At 49.1% G+C, this 22,266-nt stretch overlaps 1 pseudogene; it reads left to right on the top strand.

Annotated features, from left to right (window-relative positions):
* Positions 1 to 541: 541 nt before the first annotated feature.
* LOC122125533 lies at positions 542 to 16,073 on the top strand (annotated as a pseudogene).
* The last annotated feature ends 6,193 nt before the right edge of the window (positions 16,074 to 22,266 follow it).

Raw genomic sequence — 22,266 nt, 5'->3', positions numbered from 1 at the left:
GAGCCAGAAACTGTGCACCCAGACCCACCTTTACAGTCTCGGGTTCCCATTCACCCATGGTGTTATGCACAGCACAGCTGTGGATGCCCCTATGTGGTCATTGCTATTTTGAGAAAAGATCTTACTATGTACGCCAAGCTGGATTGAAGTCATGATTCTTCCACATCAGTCTGCTGAGTACTGGGATTACAGGTGTGCATCAGCATAACTGACTTTTGTTTTTGTAGTAATAGTATCCTATTGTTTGTTCTCTTATCATCACCATTAGCCACAAGTCTTGTGTTTAAATGCCTGCTCCGCCAGCCATCCTCTTAGCTCTGTGAGCTGGCCAGTTTCTGCCTTGTGCTGAGCCTCACAGGATTAACGCTGTGAGCCACTTCACACATTATACGATGGCTTTGAGGGTTCAGTGAGGTCACAGGTGTATGTGCCTTGTCTAGGGCCTGGCCCAGAGCATGCATGCATGCATGCTATGCAGTGGCTGCTACTAAGTGGAGTATGAGGTGTAGTAGCCAGTGGTGGGCAGCGTGTGTGGTCATACATGAACTCGGAAAGTGCGCTGTTTCTATTGAACTTTGCGCTCCAGGTCAGAGGAGGGCATGGTGGGTGTGCTGAACGTCTGCTCCAGCACTGTGGAGCTCCTTTGAGTCTGGGATTACTGACATTCTCCCTCCTTATTCTCTCCTCAGCTTCACCTCAACAGCATCAAGAAGCTGTCCACCATCGCCTTGGCCCTTGGAGCAGAAAGGACCCAAAGTATACTCCTCTCCTTCCTTACAGGTGGGGACTCTTGGGGCCCTGTGCTGTGGGGGTGCCTGGAGATGGCTTCTGCTTAATAAGAGAAGCCCATGGTGGGGGCCCTGGATGATGGGGTACAGAGGCTGAGGGGCAGATAGACAAGCTTTATGTACTGCAGGACTGTGTTGAGCGGAAAGCTGAGGAAGAGAAAGGTGGAGGCAGAATATCCTCTCGAAAGTCTGCTGGAAGGCAGCCGCAGACCAGAGTAGACTCCCAGCCTGAGACCTGCCTTGGGCTCTGCCAGGAGGACACAGTCGTGTTACTCGTATTAGAGATATGGAGAGCGTTCAGTCTGTTTAACACCTAAGTGTCGGCTGGGAGGACAGTCTCATCAATGTTCTGCCTGCCTGGAAGGAAAGAACTGGGGCTTGGGATGGGAGGTATGTGGGAGCTTCAAACCAAGAGCTGCCGGGTATCCAGACACAATGGGCTCAGAGCCCCAATTGACTTTAGGTCCCTTCTTTGGACTTACTGCCTGGGAGCATCTCCAGTTGCATGTGGCAGGTGCCGTGTCCTTTGGGAAAAGGTGGTGCTGTCCAGACAGAAAAGCAGAAGCCTCATCCTCATGCCAGCAGAACATACCGGATTGGTTTTGTTAGCAATTACTGCAGCATGATCGTGGGGTAGAGCAAAATGCCAGGCTGGCATCTTAAAGTATAGCAGTGTAGTGTCGCGGTTCTGGAGGTGGTGCTCTGAGCACTGGGTGCTGCACTTCCATTGGTAAGTCCTAGGTCTGAATGGAAGAATCCCAGAGATCACCTTTGCCCTGGCCTGCCCTGCCCAGCCCTGAGGCCTGAGACTGTGGCTGGGCTTGGCACTGTCTTCAGGTAGAAGCCAGGCACAGAGGACAGTGGTTGGGGCAGTCTGGGGGAGGGACAGCCTGCAAAGGCTCCAGGAGGCAGTAGCTGAACCGAGTCTGAACAGATAGAAAAGGATTTTTGCTGGAGAACAGTGCTGAGAGTGTAAGCTGTACCTGAACAGGAAATCTGCTTGCCACAGTGTTGCACAGGATGGGACTCTGTCTCCCTACCCTATGGGTTGTAGAGTGGCCCTGTCATGCAGTGCTCCCCCACCCAACCCAAGCTCGTATCTTGTTCTCTGTGCTGGCCATATGGGAAAACTCTGGGTTCTGACAGCAAGCTTGCAATCTTGGGGCCAGGATACCAGGGTGCCGGGGCCCCTGAGTGTGCTGTGATGGGAAAGCCCTGCCCCTACAGATACCATCTACACTGAGGATGAGGTCTTTCTGGCCCTGGCTGAGCAGCTGCGACCCTTCCCTGGCCTGGTGGGGGGTCCAGAGTATGTTCACTGCCTGCTGGTGAGTGGCATGCGTGGTCTTTGCTCCCATCCCCGGGGCAGAGACAGGAGCCATGGAGCTGGGATAGTAGAGGGGGGGGGCTGCTGTCCAGGGGGATGGCCTCAGGGCTGGAGGGCTGAGCAGAGCATCAGTGCCACCCACCCCTCCCCCACCCCTGCAGCCCCCACTAGAGTCTCTGTCCACCTTGGAGGAGACGGTGGTGCGGGAAAAGGTAGTGGAGTCCTTGTGGGCCATCTCCCACAAGCACTAGCCCTCTGACCTCGTAGCCCACTTCGTGCCCCTGGTGAAATGGCTAGAGGGGGGTGACTGGTTCGCCTCCCACACCTCAGCCTGCTGCCTCTTCTCCATCTGCTACCCATGAGTGTCTGGTGCTGTGAAGGCAGAGCTCCACCAGTGAGTCCCGGGCTCCCTTGCCACCGCCTGCCCAACTGCCCCTGGCTGTATCTTCGGATCAGCTCACCTGCTGGGCCTCAGTATCAGTACCCTCCCCTCCATGGGTGCCTGAATGTGCACTAAACCTACCTGCTGCTCCGTTGAGCTGCCCAAGCCGAAGGCACCCCCCCTCTTCCTCCTATCCTGCATGAAGCCACCAATGCCCTGGGCAGCAACCATGGAGCCCAATGGTCCACGCCCTCTGATCGCTCTGGGTTCCTTGAGTTCCTCCTGCCTAGTGCCACTCTGGATCCCCAGGTACTTCCAGAACCTCTGCTCAGATGACACCCCCATGATGCAGCGGGCCGCAGCTTCCAAGCTGGGTGAGTTGGCCAAGGTCCTGGAGCTGGACAATGTCAAGAGTGAGATCATCCCCATGTTCTCCAACCTAGCCTCTGATGAGCAGGTAGGTCCCTGCTCTGCACATTCTCCTCCCCCACTTACCCCTCCCCCCTCCCACCACTGGGCCCTCTGCCCTTATGCCCCATGGGCACTCAGTACCCCTTCTGCTCCCCAGGACACCGTGCGGCTGCTGGCGGTGGAGGCCTGTGTGAACATTGCCCAGCTCCTGCCCCAGGAGGCCCTGGAGGCCCTGGTGATGACCACACTGCACCAGGCGGCCAAGGAAAAGTCCTGGCACGATATGGTGGCTGACAAGTTTGCTGAGGTGAGTAAGGCTTGTAGTGGACAGGCAGGGCCAAGGGTGAAGGAAAGAGGGACGCGTGTCTGTCCTGCATGGGAGCGGGCAGCCTAACATTCGTGGGCAGAGAAGCCAGGGCTGGATCTTGGCACGGTCAGGTATGCACATTCACACTGGGAAGCTGTACTTGCCCTGCTTTGTACACGCGAAGGACCTGGAAAGGTGGAAAAGTGATGCTCTCTGTCCTGGGCTCCAAGCGAGACTCTTGTCCTGCCCAGGAGTAGAAGCTGCAGACAGACAAGGAGCTGAGGTAGAAACAGGGCTGCCCACCCGCACTCCATACCAGTTACACTGGTAAAAGATCATGAAGCCCTTGGAGGGCTACCTTTGTGTGTGCCCTTAGTGTGAACCCATCGGCTCTGGTGGTGGTCAGGAGCAAGCAGTGGTCAGGAGCAAGTGTAAGGCATCTCTGGCAACCAAGAAAAGGCAGAGTCACTAAGCACACATTCGTCCAGACGTGTGTTCATACTGGAAACTGGGGCTGTGAACTTGGGCCTTGTGCTCGCTGGGCATGTGCCCCTCTTGTTGAGGCACACCCCACCCTTTGGATTTATTTTTCAGCTAGGATCTCCACCTCTGCCTAGGCTAACCTCGGACTCCAATTCTCCTAACTCTGCCTCCTGTATAGCTAGCTACATTGTAGGTGTGAGCTGCTGTGCATAGCCCATTTTATACATGTGTACTGTTATTATAGAGGGGATGTACAGAGGGATTACAATGGCATTCATGAGTCAGCAAATGAGGACATTTCCTTTTGTACAGAGTGTCTGCTGTTCTCTCATTCCCTCCCAGCCCCTCCCTCCCATCTCTACCCACGAGTTGTGCATTTCACTTTCATCAGTGTCCTGTGAGCTCCATGGATGCACTTTTTTTTTCTATCCTTTTTCCCTCCCTGAACCCTCCCTGAGATAACATGAGAACAGACTCTTTATCAGATAAAGGACAGAGAAGTATCAAAAGCTAAAACCAAAAAATATATATGTACTTTGTTTCCACATCTTGGGATTTGTTTCCATATGTGTAATATTTTATATAAATATGAAGAGATGCTTAGGCATTGGGCCTTTGTGATTCTCTCCTAAGCCTATTCTCCTTTGGTCTCACGGTGTGTGAGACTCTGGAATCCTGTGGCATTTGTCATATCCCAGTGCATTTTAGATCTAACTTCCTTATATCAGAGAACGTGCACCATTAATCTCCAGTCTTGACTTACCTCACTTCACATAATTTGTTTTAGTTCCATCCATTTCCCTGCAAATGCCATTATTTTATTCTTTCTAATGGCTGTGTAAAGAACCATTGTCCACTTTTTGTGGGTCCACTCATCTACTGTGGGGCATCTGGGCTATTTCCATATCTTGGCTATTGTGAGTAGTGTGGCAGTGAACATGGGTGTGCAGGTATCCTTGTCATGATGTTCAGCGTAGATGCCTCAGTGTGGGTGGTAGGGAAGGTCTGTGTGTAGTATTTGGAGGAATCTACAGACTGCTGTGCTGAGTGGCTGCACTAGTTCACATTCCTACCAGCTGCACAGTAGGGCTCCTTTTCTCCACATCCCTGCCAGCAATTATTCCAGTTCACAATGCTGGCCAATCTAACCGGATTAAGATGGAATCTCAGAGTTGTTGTGATTTGTACTTCCTTCATGTCCAGGGATGTTGAGCATTTCCTTGTGTTTCTTTGTCATTCTTCCTTCTTCTGAGGAGTCTCTCCTTAGCTCCCCTGCCCATTTCGTGACTCAGCACACTATATTTTTGTACAAATGTAAAAGCAGGAGACTCTGCATCACTGGCATGTTTGTGGATCAGGTCACAGAAAGCCCCACTTGGGATAATGTGAACTAAGGTCTGTGGTTTTGGCGCATGCTGCTGGAGACGAGGGCTGGCTCTGGGAAGAGCAGCCTGCCTAGTCTCCACACTTGCACCGCTTCTACCTGGATTTTGACCTCAATAACTGAGAGAGGCTGCCAGACCACCTTTCGTTCCACACACCCCGCCTCTTCCTGGTTCTGGGTTTCCAGCTCTAGAAAGCAGTGGGGCCTGAGATCACCAAGACAGACCTGGTGCCCGCCTTCCAGAACCTGATGAAGGACTTTGAGGGTGAGGTGAGGGCCCCAGCCTCGCACAAGGTGAAAGGTGGGTGCCCGTGACCCATGCTTGAGGAGGCCAGCTCAGGGTGGAGGTGCAGCGGGCTCCATCTCATCCCCCACCCTGGCCCCCAGAGTTCTGCGAGAACCTCTCCGCAGATTGTTGAGAGATCGTGATCATGACCCAGATCTTTCCCTGCATTAAGGTAACTGGTTTGGTGGAGGGAGTCAGCTGGGCAGGAAAGAGGGCACAGAACAGGCTGTGGAAAAGCCCCAGGTACCTGGGTCACAGGCTGCCGCCAAGGAGATGGAGGCATGGACCCTGCAGCCCACTCCCAAGTCCCCTGCCAGTCATGTGCAGAGGAGGCTGAGGCAGGTCCCCCTGGGCCTCCCTCCCAGGAACTGGTGTCAGATGCCAACCAATATGTGAAGTCAGCCCTGGCCTCCGTCATCATGGGCCTCTCTCCCATCCTGGGCAAAGACAACACCCTCGAGCACCTCCTGCTCCTCTTCCTGGGCCAGCTGAAGGACTAGGTGAATCTCCCCTCCCCTATCGCCCTGCCAAGGTGATTGATGGCTATCATGGAGTCCAGCGGGGAGGTGGGGGGGCTTCTGAGCTAAGTGAGTCAATGTGTGAAGGGTAAGCATGCACGTGATTGATCAGAGCTCACGATCTGGGAGGCAGAAGCAGTTCAAACTCTTTCTGTCATGGAGCACCTGCTGTGTTTGCCCCAGCCCTGCTGGATAGTGGGGGCATGGCATGGATGAGGCTTGCCCTGGAGGCAGGGCTGTGCTCTGGTGGGGGCTCATGTCAGTGGAGGGAGTTGAGGTGACAGGAATGAAAGGGGCAACTCTCAGTACTGGTGGTCCAAGAGCTCTGACTCCTCCCTTCTGGCTCAAGCCTCAATTTCGTCCTGACACAGCTGTCCTGGGCAGAGCTGGGGCTCACCTTTCTTCTCCCACTGTGTTGTTTTTCCTCATGATTCCTGCAAGTTCTCTCAGAATGACTGCAGGTGTCATGTGATGCCCAAGCCTCCATCACTTAATGTCAAGTGTGGCTCTGTATGTGGCCTTGTCGCTGTGTCCCTGGGGCCAGGTTGGTGCTGGGCAGTGGCCCTGGGGAAATGGCAGGTCTGTAGGGTGTTGCTATGGGGTGGCACTCCCCTCCCCCCATTCCGGGCTGCCTTGGGCCAGGCATCACTGAAGCCCCATCCTCTGCAGTGCCCAGAGGTGCGGCTGAACATCATCTCCAACCTGGACTGCGTGAATGAGGTGATCGACATCTGGCAGCTGTCCTAGTCATTGCTGCCCGCCATCGTGGAGCTAGCCGAGGATGCAAAGTGGCGGGTGTGGCTGGCCATCATCGAGTACATGCCCCTGCTGGCTGGTCAGATGGTGCGTGATCCAGGGCATGCCAGGTATGATGGGGAGGGGAGAGGAGGGTGCCTGGCCTCCCTCATCCTTGGAGCCCTCACCACCTCTCTCCTCTGGCAGGGAGTGGAATTCTTTGATGAGAAACTCAACTCGTTATGTATGGCATGCTGGTGGACCATGGTGAGTCCTGCCAGAAGGAGCTGGCAGCCAGTGGGCGGGGCCACGCCACTGTTCTGTCTGTGCCCTGCCCCCTGATGTTTGAACCCTGGGAAAGGTTGGCTTTGAGCCATGACCCACTCTAAAACTCCCCTATGGCCTTCCTGTCCCCCTTGCAGTCTATGCCATTCGTGAGGCAGCCACCAGCAACCTCAAGACGCTGGTGGGGAGGTTCAGGAAGGAGTCAGCACATGCCACCATTATCCCCAAGGTGCTGGATATGTCTAGAGACCCCAACTATCTGCACCGCATGACCACCATCTTCTACATAAACATGAGTGCAGCCCACGTGCCACCTGTATCCAGGAGCCGGCTTGCCAGGGAAGGGGCACGCACAGCCGTGCCGTGACACCAGGCTTGGGAGTGGAGAGGCCGGAGGCCAAGGCCAGTGGTACACATCTGGAGCTGGGCGGACTCCTGGCCTTTGACACCCTTGGCCTGGGGGTGGGTGAGCTGGTGTGAGATACACCATTGGCTGCATGTTCATAGTTGAGCCCATTGTAAATCATAGTCGCGGGGAGGTGGTGTCAGTTGTGTGCAACCTTTGGATGCCAGAGAGGTTTTGTTCAGCCTCGCCACCCGGGCCCAGTTGCCAGTCAATGACTGTACTGATTGTGTGCCCGTGCTTGGCCAGGTTCTGTCGGAGGTGTGCGGGCAGGACATCACCACCAAGTACATGCTGCCCACTGTCATGCGCATGGCAGGGGACCCCATTGCCAAGGTCCCCTTCAATTTGGCCTAGTCCCTGCAGAAGATCGGGCCCATCCTCGACAACAGGTGAGCTGGGACTCGCTGTTCTTATGCTCCTCTCCAGCTACACTGTTTCTTCCTTTGTGGTGATACTGAGGGTTGACCTCGCTAGGCAAGCATTCTCCCACTTGAGCCATGCCCCAGCGCTTTTTGCCTTGGTTATACTTCACAGAGTTAATGTGTGGCCCAGGCTGCGTGGTCTGTGCATGCTACTCACACCGCTAGGATAACGGGTGCCACCACGCCCAGCTATTGCTAGGGCTTCCTCAGTGGCTGGGATTCTAAATGTGCACCACTGTGTTCAGCTGCCACTGCTCCCTGCTGCTTCCTCCCAGTGTCAGCTTCACTGTAGACTGAGGAGTTGGCAGTGGCAGTGGCGAGCCTTATGGGGAGGCGGGTGTGAAGGGAAGGGAGGTGAGGGGTGGCTTAGCATCGCTAGCCATCTGGAGATGCAAGTTGTAATTCGGCAGGGATTGGCCAGGTCTGAACTGAGTTCCCAGCTGTGGGCACCAATCTGCTTCATGCTTCAGCCCTTTCCCCTATGCTTCCAGCACACTGCAGAGCGAGGACAAGCCGGTCCTGGAGAAGCTGACCCACAACCAGGATGTGGACGTCAAGTACTATGCCCAGGAGGCCTTGACTTGTGTGGGCTGGGGGTGGTGGGCGGTGGCAGGTGGGAGGGTTGGTGGTGCCCAGGCAGAGGACGGGAGGGACAGAGGGTGGCAGTGCCCAGGCAGGGGCTAGGGGGCCACACATGCTGGTGGATGGGGAGAGTGTGGTGGGGCCTGGGCAGAGGCGCAAGAGGGCCAGGCTGGGCTTCTGTGCCAGCCCATTCCTGTTCCTTCAGTTTTGTCTCTTGCCTGATGCTGGAAGAAGAGCCAGTGCTTGGGCCTCTAGTGCCTGGCCTTCGGCCCACCCTCAGCTCAGCCCTCCCTGAGCTCCTCCCTCATGGAGCCAGTGAGTCGCTGACAGCCCTCCCTGTGCATGGCCTGTTCCCAGACCTGGACCCACTCACGTTCCCTGAACAGCCTGGGGAGACGTCGCCCGGCCCCCTCCCAAAGGCTGAGGGAGACGCAGTGGGATGGACAGCAGCCAGGAGGAAGACGCCACTCCTGCCCTGCAGGGAGAGACGCGAGCATCCGGGTCACTGCCTCTTGCTGCTGAGATGGGAACCCCATCCCCACTTGCCTCCCACCTTCCTCCCCTTCCTTCCCCCCACCCCCACCCCGGTGGTTTATTTGTGTCAATTGTACTGTTTATATTTTATTCCTTTTTTTCCCTCTTTTCACAAAGAAATAAAGGTGTAGAAACAGTTGGCCCTCAGGTCTTAGTGGGTGTTGGGGGGGGTGTCCTGGGGCCTTGGTCTCTGCCTTTTCCTGTGGGGAGACTCTCACACTGAGTGTCCTGACCCCTAGGCATGCTGCCTACTGTGGCAGAGCTGGCCAAGGACCCAGGCTGCCTGTGGAGGCCCTACTGTTCACATCCTCCTATTATTCACATCCTCCTACTGCTCAAGTCCTCTTACTGTTCACTGAGCCACACCACTGCCCTGGGAAATCATCCATTTTATTGTTGAGCACAAGCATTGTCTCAAAGCCAATTGATATACAACATAAAACTGACAATATTTTCCAGATCTGTATACACCTGCTGAACTGTAAAGCAGTGTCCTGGCTCTACCCTATGCCTGTCAGCCAGAAGGGAGAGCTGGCCTGGCCCAGTTATAAACCAACACTGCATAGAGATGACACTTCACTAGCCAAGACTGAAAACTGAAAATTCAGGGTCGAAAATTGTCCCAAGCAAATGGGAACATACCTGAAATGGAGCACCAGTTGCTTGTCCCATGAGAGCAGGGGAGACATCAAACCCAAGTTAGGTTGATGAGATAAAGACCGTTAACTTCTGCTGACAAACAGCGAGCCAGCACACAGATGCCTATTGCTGCCCCGGTTTCATGAACTAGTACTACTGGATGCCATGGACCCGTAAGTCCAGACCAAGTTAGAATGTTGGCTTAAGACACCCTCTCATCAAGAGATAGGCTTTCGAGCCCAAAGTCAGCCATAAGACTTAAGGATCAAATGAAGGAACAAGTTTACAAATTCAAGAATCAAAACCATACCACAACTTTCCAGAACCTCTTGGATGCAGCAAAAGCTTCTCTGAGGGAATTTACAGCTGTGCAGGCCTGCCAGGAAAAAGGTCAGGTGTCTCAAATGCAATCAATGATGAAGCACAGTCTAAAAACAAACCCAGAACAGTGGATACAAAGAGAATCATAATAATCAGGATAGAGCCAGCCAGGAACTGATGACTGCTCACCACTAATCAGAGCTACTTAAGAAGCTCAGATCTGAGGATTGTGGTTCAAAGGCATCAGAAATGTCCATGAGGCTCATTTTCAATAAACTATCCCCAGAATGTACAAAGCAGAGCTGTGGCTCAAGTGGTAGCGCACTAGCCTGGAGCGAAAGAAGATTAGCAACAGTGCCCAGGCCCTGAGTTTAAGCCAAAGGACAGGCACATACATAAACACACACACACACACACACATACACACACACACAAATCAGGGTAAAAATGAAAGAAATGGAGATTAAAAGAACAATGAAAAAAAATCAGTGAAAGAAGCTGAGCTCTGGTGGCTCACGCCTGTATTCCTAGCTACTCAGAAGGCTGAGATCTGAGGATCATGGTTCAAAGCCAGCTGATTCAGCAAAGTCCATGAGACTCATCTCCAATAAACCAGCAGAAAACTGGAAGTGGCGACTGTGGCTCAAGTGATAGAGTGCACACCTTAAGCTGAAGAGCTGAGGGACAGTGCCCAGGACCAAAATTCAAGCCTCAGGACTGACAAAAAAAAAAAAAAAAAAAAAGTGAAGGTAAGAACTTTCTTTGGGAAGATAGCTAAGACTGACAAGCCTTCAACCAAGAACAGTGAAGACATCAACTAAAAAAACTACAATATCATAACAGTTAAAATTCAAGTTGTCACTGAAATATATTAGAAAAATTAATCCAACACATTAGTAAACATACAAGAAATGGATTCACCTCTTTGCACGTTTGACCCATCAGGTTTGATCCAAAATGACTTTAGTCACCTAACTTCATCTTTAATCAAGCAGTAAATAGAGTCGCTGATGGGTTACACCAGGTGTTCAGAGTTACCACCAATGCCTCTCAGACAGGTTCAAAACCTAGGAAAGGAAGAATGCTAATAAAATCCCTCTCATATCAAAATGAGAACAGACTAGAGACAGAATTAGACACCTATTTCCATGAAGAGCACAGATGTAAAATATTTAATATAACATACCTGCAAGAAATTTCAACAATGCATTTAAAGATCATGCACCATGCCCACATTGCATTCCACCCAAAACTGCAAGTGTGGCTCAACCAGTCCTGGATAATTTGAAGAGTAAGTCCCTGGACACCTGTGGCTCGCACCTGTCATCCTAGCTACTGAGGCTGAGATCTGAGGATCACAGTTCAAAGCCAGCCTGGGCAGAAAAGTATAGGAGATTCTTCAATTCCCTACCAGAACATTGGAAGTGACACTAAGCTCCAAGTGATAGAGTGCTAGCCATGAGGAAAAGAGCCCAGGGACAGCTCCCAGGCCCTGAGTTCAAGCCCCACTACTGATTTCCCACCCACACCCACCAAAAATTCATTATAACAAGGATCCATCTGCTTTAAAGCTTTCTCTGCCAAGCACTATCAGCTGTAAGAAGTGAGTAGTTAGGGATTTTAATGAAGTAGAAACAATGGGAAGGTAGATACAGTCTGACAGGGACCTGACAAGGCAAGATGTGTGCAGTGTGCAATAGTGGCCACCATCATGCCAGGCCTCAGGTGTGACCCAGGAACAGAAGTCAGATGGCGCCTGTCCTAGGGGTCAGTCAATGGTTACTCCCATATCTGAACTAACATGAGCACTTCCCCTCAAAACCTCCCCAGGACTTTCTTGGCCCTTCTGAATTCCACTGTTTTCATCACAATGGCAGCGATTGGCCAGGGTGGTTGTTTTGTGAGGATGGCAAACAGTGTGGCCTGCTCTACCAGCAGGAGGTGCACAAGGGATGGGGCCAGAGCCCCCAAGCTAAGGGTGCAGGGAGTGAGGGAGAGCTGACCTCCCAGCTGGTTCACAGGCTGACCCATTTCTCCTGGAAGGCTTTGTCAGGAGCTTCAACTCATCTCCAGGAGGGAGAGGTGAGCATGTCTCATCCCTCCTGGATATTGAGCATAGTCACCAGGTGCTGCTGTGAATGAAGCCAAGTCAGGAGCTGGCTGTGAGCTCTGGCTGGCAGGTGTGCAGCAGGGGAGCAGGAGTAGGGTGGCCAGCCACTGCGTGGCAAGGACACAGGGAACAGGAAAGGGATTCATACAAGATAGTGGCGTAAAACCGAGGGTGCTCAGGAAGAATGGAGAAAGAGATGGAGAGAGGCAACCTGAATGTGGGAACTCTCCAGAAGTAACAAGTCCAGGCAGGGCTGCATGTCAGCATGACGATGGGCAGGTGTGCTTCCAGCGGACTGCAGGGATGCATGGGATGCAGAGCCTAACCTTGAGCTGAAGAGCTCAGGGACAGTGCCTAGGGCCAGAGTTAAAGCCGCAGGGCCGACCAAAAAAAAAGGAAAAGTGGGAGGAGCATTGCTGAGAGCTGTGGGGTAGGGGAAGCACAGGGCGTGGGTTGTCTTGGATTTGGATCCTGCTCAAGACAGAGGGTAAGATCAGTAGAGGGTGGGGTGCTCCTGGGGAGCGAGTGCTGACAGGGGGTAGAGTGGGGACAGGGAAAGCCTGTGTCCCCTCACAAGGCAGGGAGCTGGTGGAGGACACACGCTGCCCCTAGGTCAGGAGGCTAAGTCCACATCCACACTCTCCAAGGTGACACAGACGGGGAAGACCTCTGGGGACGTGAACACCAGGTTCAGGAGAGGAACAGGTGTGTGTGAGGTTAATGATGACACCACACAGCTCCCCAAGGAGACCAGAGCTTGCCTGTGCTGGGTGGAATGACTTTGGCCTGGATTAAGGGCATGGGGCAGGTATGGAATCTGGCTAAAGCGAGTGTGGGGAGAGGGAGTGCAGGGACGGCAGGGCCTGTGGTTCAAGCCTTTCTGTGGTGGGGTGGCTGTGGGAACTACAGGATCAGGAGGAGGTGCCTGGCTCAGAGCCCAGAGTCCACTCAGCACCGGGCATAGTCTCTGGCTGACTCCTGGTGGCAGGCCTGCCATCTGCTTGCTTTCCTTTTCTGTGCTGGTCCCAGGATTTGAACTCAGGGACTGTGTCCTATCCCTGAGCTTTTGTTCTCAGGGCTGATGACTGTCCCCGTGGCATCAGTGCTACTTCTGGCTTGCTGTCACCTTTCAATTCATGCTTGAGAAGAAAAGGGTGGAGGTGGAGATCCCTGGACAGGAGGCCCCTCCTGTCATTCAGCACAGCAGGCCTAACCTGCACCCCAGAGGCTGTGGTAAAGTGACCTCATAACAAGGGACATGAGGAGCACTGCAGGAAATGTCACAATAGCCAAGCAAGGGACATTCTCAAGGAGCCTTCGTGTTTTAAAAACAACTTTATATTAACAAAGGTGCTTTTTAGAAGTACAATTAATGTGCTTGTTGAATTAGCAGAGTCTAGATATATGTAACATAGACTGCCAAGGAAAAGAAAGAGTTGTGAAAATAAATTATGTGTAAGAAATAAGCAAGGACAAGACTAACGGAGTAACTGTCAGGAAGGAGTCTTGATGTTTGTGGTTAGTGCTACAGCAGCAGGACTTCCTTCCTTCCATCCTTCCTTCCTTCCTTCCTTCCTTCCTTCCTTCCTTCCTTCCTTCCTTCCTTCCTTCCTTCCTTCCTTCCTTCCTTCCTTCTTTCCTTCCTTCTTTCCTTCCTTCCTTCTTTGCTGGCTTGCCCTCTCTCTTCTCTGTCTGTCTCTGTCTGTGTGTCTGTGTCCCTCATTCTCTCTTTCCTTCTTTGTGTCAGGCCTGGGGCTTGAAATCTGGGCCTACAATCTGTCCCTGGGAAATTTGACTCAAGGCTAGTGCTCTACCACTTCAGCCACAGCACCACTTCCATGTTTCTTTGGGGTTTTTTTTGGTGGTTTATTGGAGGTGAGAGTCTCAGAGAGTTTTCTGCCTAGACTGGCTTTGAAATGTGATCCTTTAGAACCTTACTTCATTGTTGGTGGGAATGTAAACTTGTTCCACCACTTTGGAAAGCAGTATGGAGGTTCCTCAAAAGACTTCACATAGAGCTCCCCTATGACCCAGCAATCCCACTTTTGGGCATTTACCCTAATGTTTACAAACAAGACCACACTAAAGCTACCAGCACAACTATGTTTATTGCAGCATTATTTACCATAGCTAAGATATGGAACCAACCCAGATGCCCCTCAGTAGATGAATGGATCAAGAAAATGTGGTATATATACACAATGGAATTCTATGCCTCCATCAGAAAGAATGACATTGCCCCATTTGTTAGGAAATGGAAAAACTTGGAAAAAATTATATTAAGTGAAGTAAGCCAGGCCCAAAGAAACGTAGGTCCCATGGTTTCCCTTATTTGTAATATCTAGTATATGTATGAGTCAAGCGGAAAAGGTCAGATAATGTGATGTCAGGAAAATGAACCCTTAGATGTGTATTTTAATGTTTTTTTCTTTCATGCATGTGTTTCTAACACATTTATAAGATTATCTCTTTGTTGCTTTGTATGTCCCTCCCCCACAGTATAACCCCTGCTTTCACTATATTTGATGTCAGTATAACTTGTGGAGGAGATGGGGAAAAACCAGTTGTTTAAGGATACAGGTGGACCTGTTGCAACAATGAGAAGTACAAGTTGTCATGTCCAAAATGAGCTTTACAACGTTGGTGCGGGGGGGGGGGGAGTTGGGGGGGGAAAGAGAAGGATTGGGATTAGGGGGGGAGGGGGGAGGCTGGGAAGGGAGGTGAAGGGTAAACAAAGGAGGAGGCTGCAATGCTTGGTAAGAAATGTACGCATTATCCTGCCCATGTAACTGTAACTCCTCTGTACAGTGTGTTCACAAATAAAATTAAATTAAAAAAAAAGAAATATGATCCTTTAATCTGGCCTCCTCATGAACTCAGATCACAGGCATTAATCACCACACCCAGCTGCTATTTTCTTTTCTTTTTTTTTTTTATTGTGAGAATACCCTACAGAGGAGTTACAATTATATGGGAAAGATAACGAGTACGTTTCTTATCAAGTATCGTTGCCTCCTCTTTGTTTCTCATTCCTATCCGTTCCCATACTCCCGCCTTCCCCCAACCTGATTCCCCCCCACACCAAAGTTGTAAAGTTCATTTTTCCACATAACGACTGTACATCTCATTGTTGCAATGGGTCCACCTGTATCCCTAGTTAAATGATTTGTATTTTCCCTTCCCCTCCACAAAATATATCAACATCAAATACAGTGAAAGCATGGGTTATACTGTGGGGGAGGGACATACAAAGCAACATAGAAATCATCTTATAAATATGATAGAAACAATTGCCACCTGCTATTTTCTTTCCAACTACTTTCTTCTCCAGAACAGAAAGGGCTTTAAGAATTATTTGTTTCATTGCATAGGGAACTATTAAGAAAGAATGAAAAAAAATAAAAAAACTCAAAATGGAATTAGGAACACATGTTAGGTGAGTTGAACCAGTTTATCTTGAATTTGACACAACTACCAATTAATGGGGCAGATTCTCTGGAAGAAGTTGACATGACCTAATAAGCATTATTAAAAAATCTAACATTTCCACTTTCATAAAATTTTGTGGGCCAGCACAATAGAGAAAGATGAATACACAAACAGATATATAGCACACAAATGTACAGATGTGGACCTGTGTACACACTTCTATCTCTCAGCCGATGACTTTTATCTAGGTATGGAGATTGTTGAATGGACAAGCAAAGTTCAGCAGAGATGCAAGCTTTGTGGTCCTCAGGGGAGGACCATTTTCTTCTTCTTTGTGCAGGTGAAGAGGAGGCTGCAGGGAGTGGAGTGTCCGCTCGTGAGAAGGAAAGGGCAGAGGGATGGGAAACAGCCCATAGTAAACACCGAGATATGGTGCAGCACAAGGCTGGGGTTGTAAATCACAGACAAGCAAATCTGACAGATGCAGGACACGGTATAAAAGGAGACAAAGGCACTCAACAGGAGGAGGATGATTATAGTAGCTCTGGACTCCAGAGAGGCTCTAGTGGAGACGCTGATCCTCTGGATGTATCGCATTCTCCGCTTGTGTCTGTACAGGATAAAAAGCATGGAGGTGCTGGCCCAGAGCATGAGCCCCAGACATAGAACATCAGGCAACAAGAGCATGGCCAAAAAATACAGCACATCAGCAGCTGGGTCTTGACGTACGGAAGAACAGTATCCATAGGCCTTAAAGCTTGTCATGTTGTGGTATGCTTTGGGTCTGGTCATGAACTTGAGATTAACAATGCTCACCAGGAGGAAAACCCCCCAGCTGAGGTAGACAGTGGAAACAATGGGCTTGTGGGCTCTCCCCTTCAGCCCTGCCCACCTAGAATGCCCCTGGCTGATGCTGAGAGTAAGGAAGATGCTCGGGGAGGAAGTGCTAACAATCGACACCCCCCTGCCCACTCGGTGAAGATAGAAGACCATTTTGCACTCCACATCATTGAAGAAAATTCTCCAGCCCCAAGCCACCATGGTTTGGGGAACACTCCTACACAGAAGACATAGGAAGTTGGCCACAATTAAGTGCCTAAGAATCAAGTCTGTGGCTCTCATCCTGTTCCCCATGCAGGAAAGGAATAGACAATGGGAGAGAAGAGACAAATTACCCACAAACCCAACCACAGTCTGGCCTAAGAGGATCACCTCCATACACACATGAGCATCTCCCATCCTCTCTGTTCCTTGAGTCTCATTCAGAGGCCCTGGCTTGGGAAACTGAGGCCTGCATGGTGCCAAGGGAACACAACATTCTCCATCCAGCCTTCAAACCACTGGAAATACTCTCCTACTGTCTCTCATGTATTAGGAAAAATCCAATTCTATTCATCCATCGGGAAGTGGAAGATGGCATGTTCAGGGAAATGGGTGAACCTGGAGAAATAGCATTAAGGGAAGGTGAGTCAGGTTCTGAGGTGAAGGCAGCTGCATTTCTCCTCTGTAGAATCAGATCTAAGATTCTAAACAAGCAAGGTCCTAGTGTTTCAAGACTGTAATCCTAGCTACTCAGGGGCTGAGACCTTGGATTCCCAATTCAAAGCCACCCAGAGAAGGAAAGTCTCTGAGACTCTTCTCTCATGTTAAGCACCAGCAAACCGAAAGTTGATATGTGGCTCAAAGTGGTAGAGGCCTAGCCTTGAGCAAAAAGGGCTCAAGGAACATGGGCAAGACTCAAGTTCAAGCTCTCTGACTGACTAAAGAAAGAAACATGAAACATGCCTGACATATTCCCGGGGTCACATGCACTTATACTTCAATACTCTGGCTGCAGGAGTGGGTCCCAGGTGTCATCCTTTCCTGAACATGGAGCCCACATTTCACAGAAGAAATACCAGGAAGATGAACCAGGTCTGCATTGGGGATGTTGCAGGTTAAGAAGGAGGTGGATCACAGAGACAGAGAGGGGGCAATATTAGGGTCAAATGACATGCTAGAGTTGCTGATGTGAACACATCATCCCAAGCCCCTAGACAATCAGGATTCCTCCTAACTTGTCATAAACCAGGACAGACTCTGTGAGGGGAGTCGAAGTTAGGAACCAACAGGACTTGGGGGTGAGGGGCCTGGAATCCCTGTTCTTTTCACTGTCTAGCCCATTCCTATCCTTCTCTGTTTCTTTATTATGCAACCGGGTTCAATCAAGAATCCCTGCACCTAAGGTGATACCTTACCCAGAGTGTGGAACCTGGGGTCTCTCCTGTAGGCTGCGCCTCTCCAATGGCAGTGAACACAAGTGCTCGCCTCTTCTCTCAGGATGTGCATGGCAGGGTGGGTCATTTCTGAGATGCACATGGGCACTTCAGAGCTTCAGAGGGCTACTTAGATAGGGGTCCAGGAGGGTGGCAGGTGAGGTCGTCTCCCTCGAGAGCAGTGATTTTCCCTTCACCTGGTGTAGCAAGCCAAGTTCCCAGTAAACTTTTTCTTTTCCCCCATGTGACAATTATCAAGACACTTTTCACTTTCTCATGGGTGATTCTCCAGGGGGCAGAGGAGTGGTGTAGTCACTTACCTCTCCTGGATCCCAGTAGGCCAGCAGGAGACACTGAGGCCCAACTTGAGATGACTGTCTGTAAACAACCTCAGCGGTGTGTAAGCCATGTGTCCCCAAAGTTTCTTACCCAAAGTATCCCTTCCCTTTTATTTTTTTCAGGTCTGAGACTTGAACTCAGGGCTTGGGCACTGTTCCTGAGCTGCTTTTGCTCAAGGCTAGCACTCTACCATTGGCGCCACAGCACCACTTCTGGCTTTTTCTATGTAGGTGCTGCTGCGGAATTGAACCCAGGGCTTCATGCATGCTAAGCAAGCACTCTACCACTGAGTCACCTTCCCAGCCCTCCTCATCTCAGTCTCCTTTTCTTTTATATCATATATGCTGTTAGAAAAGAAAAATGGAACCCTGTACTGATGCAATCTCTGGAGCCTGATATCAGAGAATGAAGGTTCAAAGCCAGCCTGGTGAAGAAGGCCCATAAGATTTTTATCTCCCATTCTTATCTCCACTCTCTGGTGGTAGACTGCCAGTCTGGAATAAAAGAACTCATCATCAGCTTCCAGGCCCAAAGTTTAAACCCTGGAACTGGCACAAAAAAAGAAAGAAAATAGAATGAGACATACCTGTACAGGAGTTTCTTTGGCAATAATGGCCATTTTTTTCTAAAAATGTTTTCATCCCTAGAGACCCCATTTGGAGATTAGAGGTAAGCATTTCCTGCATATTCCTGAAAGCAGGGTGATGAGTGATCTCTTTTCATGCCTGGTCATTCCGGAGGTGTAACTACATTCTCTAATTCCCTAGTCATTTTCATCATTATCAGTGGTGATTTTGAAGCAGAAATTTGTCACTGCGCTCAGGAGAGGATCAGCAGTGACTCCTCACCCTGGGTGTCTGCTGCACTCTTGAATTGCAGACCTCCCGACCCCAAGCTTTGTCTTATGCCTTTATTTTTCTCCTCCTTACCCCCTAATTCAGGATTCCCTTTGGTTGCCGGCAGGCTCCGGCAAGTGGCGCCCAATTAGGGACCTGAAAACCTGCGTTCAAGGCAGAGGACCCCACTAAGGTAAGAGGACGCGCCTGGAAAAAGAGAGTGGGTGAAAGTATAGTTGGGAGTAAGAAATTATGGGGCACGGTAAGAGCTGCACATTATATATACAGGCTCTTAAGCGCAGGCTTCAACCTCAAGGAGTGAAAGTTGGACAGAGGCAGTTAGAGAGTTTCATTCACTTTGTCAAGGAAGTATGCCCCTGGTTCCCAGAGGAAGGAACCATTAGTTTAGAAACTTAACAAAAAAAATGGATAAAAGGATTCAGTGACACTATGATGCAAATGGCCTGTAAGTTAAAACATTGCTGCTTTGTGATTGTCTGGTATCTGTGTAGCTTGCAGGTTCTGTATTGGAGTTGGCAAGGGTCTTGGTGGATGCACTATAAAACAGCCAACTGCGCCCAGGGGAGACGTCCCCGGATCCTCATCAGGGTAAATTATCCAGTAGTGTGGATATTTGGGCCTGTCTGTAGTCCGGCACTTTCTGTCTGACATTCTACAAAGCGCATGTTGTAAATGTGTTTTGTCTCAATGTTTGTGTGTATGTATTTTGGAATTCTTGGAATGTTTCTTTTCTCAGATTCATCCTGATGCGAGAGCCTGGAGGAGACTTGCTAACACCCCCTTTTAATATCTGTTTCTCTCTAGCTCCTTCTATGTTACTTACGCTTTAAACTGACCCCCCCTTTCTACCCTTCACTGCCACCTCCTCCACACTCTCTGGATCCAGAAGTAGAGAAGTGGTGGAGGGTGAAAAACCTGGAGGATTTAACAATAACTTAAAAGGGCTGGCAAGGAGAACTTGCAGCCTGATGAAAATGCCACTGACCACTTGCAAGTGACACCAGCAAGATCTTAGCCTCAGGTCTTGGCCCAGGTGGTCTGAGTATGGGGGAGAACCTGTCAGTCTGAGGGGACGGCCACTAGGGACTTCTTTCCCTTTCTCCAAGATGACTGGGAATTCTCCACCTTGGAAGGCACCGGGTCAATGTTTGCAGGAATCTAAAAGAAAAATCCTCCGCAGGTGAGTAAAGGGGATTCGAGTCCCCTGGTCAGTGGATTTGAGTCCCACTTGTGAATGGTGGTGAGATGTTGCCCCATTCACTGAGACCTGATTTTGTCTTTGTGGCCACTTGTTTGTCTTGTTTACTTCGGTGTGTTTTCTGTTCTATGTTTTCTGAGGTAGGGATAAACTGGGGGCCCATTAACCCCCAACTCAGCCTTTGGTTGTTGTCTTGTCTAGCTCTGTTTTAGAATTGGTACCAGTTTTAAATGTATGTACAACTGATTTTGATTTTTGGCGCACTTTAACGTCTGTGTGAGTTTTGTATGTGTTTGTGAACATGTTTAATATAAGGATTATCAGCATGCTGTAACAATTGGGTGAGTTTAAGTTTAAAATTTAAAAGGTTATGAGGTTTAGACATCACCAAAAATTTTAAAGAATTTTCATATTGTATTTAAATGACTTTTAAAGGATTCTTTAACTTAAAAAATTAAAAAATCTGATATTTTAAAATGCATAAGGCTGTTTACACTGTAATCAAGTTATCTGGCTTAACACAAATGCCTTGGCTGTTTGGAATTTCTTTCCCTTGGCTAAAATTTGGGGATAAATATTAGAAGTTTAAATATAAAAGTTTGTTTAACACTGTCAAATACACTACCTGTTGTATCTGTCTAATACTGTGTATTTTCACTCAAAAACCAAGAGATAAGAAAAGGAAAAAACTTAAAAGCCAACAAAAGACCTATCTTTAGGGGTAAAGGGTGCACAGGCAAAAGTGCAGTTCAGCTGGTCAAACATGGTGGGACGGGCCATGGGAGGAGTCCACACATGGTAAAAGAGGACAAGCTGGCAGTTCATCTTACCCTAAAGAGTGAGACTAGGTGCGTGCCCATTCCATAGGAGGGGCCAAGTGGCCCAGCTTTGTTCTGTCCTTTTTCTCTACAGATAAATACTAGAAACATGATAGTAAAAATTAGTGATTTGATGGTCTGATTAGTATTGCTAAAACTGGCCCTTGGACTTAAAAAGAGGGTTAAAAAATGTATTTGTATAATGTGACTTGCTTTCAATGATGTTCTACAATTAGGATATGTTTTTAAAAGTCATAAAGGTGTTAAGTCTAGCTTCTTGGTACAGGGATGGTGATTGTAATTCTTGCATTAAGGAAAAATTGTCATTTGAGTTTAAAAGTTTTAATGTGTACCTGTTTTAAAACAAGCAGTCAAGAGACAATGAGTGACACTTGCCCTCAAGATTTTAAGGGATTTTTTTAATGTAACTGAAAACTAAAATATAAAGGAATAAAAGAGATTAATAGGAGGCTTAAAAAATTACTAATGGATTTCTGGATATAAAGTTTAAAAGTAAAATTGTTCTTAATATTTGCCTCAAAGTGGAAATATTAAGATTACCAAAATAATTGCTTAATTGCTATTCCAGTTTGCTCTTATAGATTTTTAAAGTTTCCAACAAGCCCAGAGTAAAGCACAGAGGATTCTTACAAGTTTGTCAGATGTAACTTTGGCTCTTAATAAGTTTTAGGTAAGAGCATGCTTAAACGCTACTTCTATGTTGGCCACCTTGTTGCTTTTAATTGGAGTAAAGTGGTCTTTTATAAGACTCATTGATCTGCAAAATGGTTCAAAGCCAGCCCCTGCAGAAAAAGGTCCCTGTGAGAATGTCACTGCTACTCAGAAGAGTTGCTTTGGGACTCAAAGTGGCAGAGTGCTAGCCTTGAGCTTTAAAGCTGAGGGACAGCACTCAGACCCCGAGTTCAAGTCCAGCAACCAGCTAAGAGAATGCAAATCAGGCATTTATCCCAGTTTAGAGAAGACACTCCTGGGACAAGAGCAATGGAGGAGCATCCAGAGGAGTAAGCCACTGCTTGGATGGTAGAAATGTCAGATCCTAGAGTCTTTTGTGCATGGCCCTTCAAAAATTGGTCAGAGCCAGGAGGTCATGGGAAGATAGGTTGTAAGCATGCCTCATGTCCATGACTAACTACATTGTAGGGACAGAAACTTGTTAGTAGTCTGTGATAGTACTAAAAAGCTAAAGTTATAAAATGTGGAGGATGGTTTAAATCCCAACCCCTGTATGTGCCAAAAGCCCTAATTGACAGTAACTTTTGAGCTAACACCAGCTACATGAAATTTATCTGTTCAAGAAAAAAGTTTGTAAACCTAAGAGTGTGTTTCTATTAATATCTGTCTAAAGGCCTGCACAGGTGACATAGGCATTGTTAGGGTCACTAGCGGTCACATTCCTAAAGATGCTATTACAAACCAGAGTGCTAAACAA

The sequence above is a fragment of the Dipodomys spectabilis genome, unplaced genomic scaffold (genome assembly GCF_019054845.1).
Source record: "Dipodomys spectabilis isolate Male_0828 unplaced genomic scaffold, ASM1905484v1 ptg000266l, whole genome shotgun sequence".
Classification (NCBI taxonomy): Eukaryota; Metazoa; Chordata; class Mammalia; order Rodentia; family Heteromyidae; genus Dipodomys; species Dipodomys spectabilis.
Note: the sequence above shows the minus strand (reverse complement) of the source record. Positions and strands in the feature narration are given on the sequence as shown.